A 2,546-nucleotide genomic window follows, 5' to 3' on the forward strand; every position below is an offset into this window, starting at 1 on the left:
GAGTGATAACCTTGAACTGAATTAGAAACATTAATTACAAGATAATATAACTGAATCTGATCATGATTGTTGCACCCACGCACCTTTTGGGGTAGCCTCTTTTTTTGTTGCCTGTTGCCTTGTTGCCTTGTGTTTTTCAGTGCAGAATAGCCAAGTCCCTCGAATACGAGGATACCTCAACAATGTTGCCCTCAGTTCATTCTCAAGATCATAGGACCCAATGATGCTGCCTTCGATTCGCTAATATGATCTCGTCCCTCGAAGTTGCCTACGAAGTGCTTATTTCTTCTTCTTCTTCTTCTACATTTCTAAACTTTTGGTTCCAAAACTAAAGAGCAAAGCAATTAAGAGCCCATGGAAAACCATGGATGCAAAGGATGCTTTACACCTTCCCTTTGTATAAATTACCCCCTGAACTCAGTTTTCTTTAAAAAGGTTTTTTCTGTTCTTTTAGCCTTTCATTAATTTGGATAAAATAAAAGTCGGTGGCGACTCTTGCTTACCGTATATTTCGATAAATTCAGTTCACCGTATTACACAATCTGAATCGCAATTGAAGGCTCTCTCGAAGTACCTCGCACATCTCAACAACGAAGTCAGTAATAACAAGGAGGCATGCACCGCCATAGAAAATACTAGCTATTACATTCTACTTAAATTCTAAAACAAAGTCTAACAAGAGCAAGTTGTTTTTCATGGCATATTTATCTAAAAGTAATAGAACAAGACTATGTAACAAAATATCAAATTCTAACAAGGAAACGATTAACATGTTTTTATTCCTTTTTATTATGCTAACATTTAACAACAATTATTGTTTTTGTGTCATTTTATCATTTCTAAAATCTAACAAGAGGAATTTGTTTTATTACATGCTATTCTCTAAGAAACATATGAAAACAAACTACTACTAACATGAATTATGAGCAACAGGGGGTTAATGTGAAATCAAGTGTTGCATACAGTAATAGAGGCGCTAGGCCCAGACAGGGAGGCCCAAGGCAGTTTATTGTTTTCAGTTTTTGTAACAAAAGAAACTGTGCATGGGCCCTTGGGGAGTATGAACAGCAATTCGTGTGGCAGACCCAATGGAGTGGAATCAACAATGATTATTTTGATTCAATTTTCAGATTTTTCAGTATCAATTAATCATGATTAACACCAATTAAAAATTGTTAATTACATTAAAAGGCACGTTAATGGAATTGAATAAGCAAAAGGATTAGGGTTAGAGGATTTAGACTCACGTTACTCTCTTCCTCACGTAAAACGCCGTCGGCGGCCGGAGGTCTCTCTTTCAACCTCTCCGATCACCGATTCGTACCCTCTCATCTCGGTACCCTCACGCTTGTCTCATCTCCCGACTCAAACAATACAAACACATAGTCAGCGGTCGGAGACATGCCGACGGCACTTCAACGGCGTCTGTAACGAAGTGATTACCAGAAACTCTTCAGGTAACATTTTGTTTCTTCACTGCATCGCGAATCGATTCCCTCTGTTCTTGATGTGGTATTATGTTGTTTGAGATTGGTTGTTCTTGCGATCAATATCAGGCGAAGATGATGATGATGATTGAAGTTTATGCGTGATGAAGATTATGAATCTTGTGTGGTGAATCGTGAAGAGAATCCAGAAGATTGCAGATCGGGTGGAATCGTTAGCGTGAAGAAGATTGAAGTAGAATGAAGATCGGTGACGATTTTTCTATTGCGATTGTTTCTCTAATTCTCTTTGTTGAAGAGTGATGATGATTGAATCGAAGATTGATGAAGATTGATGATTTTCTGTTATTAAGTTTTTGTGTTGATTTCTGATTCTTTACAGGTTTTCTGATTTGGATTGCACAGAGATTGAAGGTAAATTGAGGAACGAATATGGAGGTTGGAGATTGAATCGGTGATGGCTTTCTGTTGAAGATCGATGAATGATGTTATGGTGAAAGAAGTTTCTGAATGGAGGGAGAGAGAGAATTGAAGATTGAAGAAAGGTTGAAGAAGGTAGATGAAGATTCTGGAGAAGGTTGAGGATTGAAGAGAGGCTTCATAGAGAGTTTGTTACGTTTCCGATTTTGTAGGTGCGTTACTCTCTTTTTTCTCTTCTGAATTTTATGAGTTTTTTTTGTTATGATTTCCCTTTGTTCTTGTTATGTGATTCTTTTTCATCCTTTTCTGATTTTTGTTTCTCCTTCATAATTTTCTTCTTCTGTTACTGTTATGATTTCTCCCCCCTTTGAGCTGGTGCCATTCACTTGGTTTTATGCAGGGTCCTATTTTTGTGTGGCTCCCATTATTAGTTTATCGTGCCGGTTATAACATGGAGGAAAGCAAGCCTAATGAAGGAAAATTTTACTTCGTACCCCTACAATTGCCCTTCTACCCCTACAATTTTGTAAAAATGCCAACTTTACCCTCAATAGTTAATAACCATTTTACCATTTTACTTTTTACCATTCATCTAAAAAGTCAAAAAATTCAAATCTGCACCCCTACGCACCTTCAATTCGGAACACTTCTGGTAAGTCATCCGGTTCACAAATTAACAAA

General features: G+C 37.4%; 1 long non-coding RNA gene across 1 annotated transcript; it reads left to right on the forward strand.

Annotated features, from left to right (window-relative positions):
• Positions 1–1,205: 1,205 nt before the first annotated feature.
• LOC131646106 (uncharacterized) lies at positions 1,206–2,341 on the forward strand. The gene is made up of 3 exons (XR_009297292.1): positions 1,206–1,695; positions 1,828–2,077; positions 2,266–2,341. It is a non-coding gene; the product is annotated as an uncharacterized LOC131646106 (long non-coding RNA).
• Positions 2,342–2,546: the final 205 nt, after the last annotated feature.

Source organism: Vicia villosa, linkage group LG2, assembly GCF_029867415.1.
Source record: "Vicia villosa cultivar HV-30 ecotype Madison, WI linkage group LG2, Vvil1.0, whole genome shotgun sequence".
Lineage (NCBI taxonomy): Eukaryota > Viridiplantae > Streptophyta > Magnoliopsida > Fabales > Fabaceae > Vicia > Vicia villosa.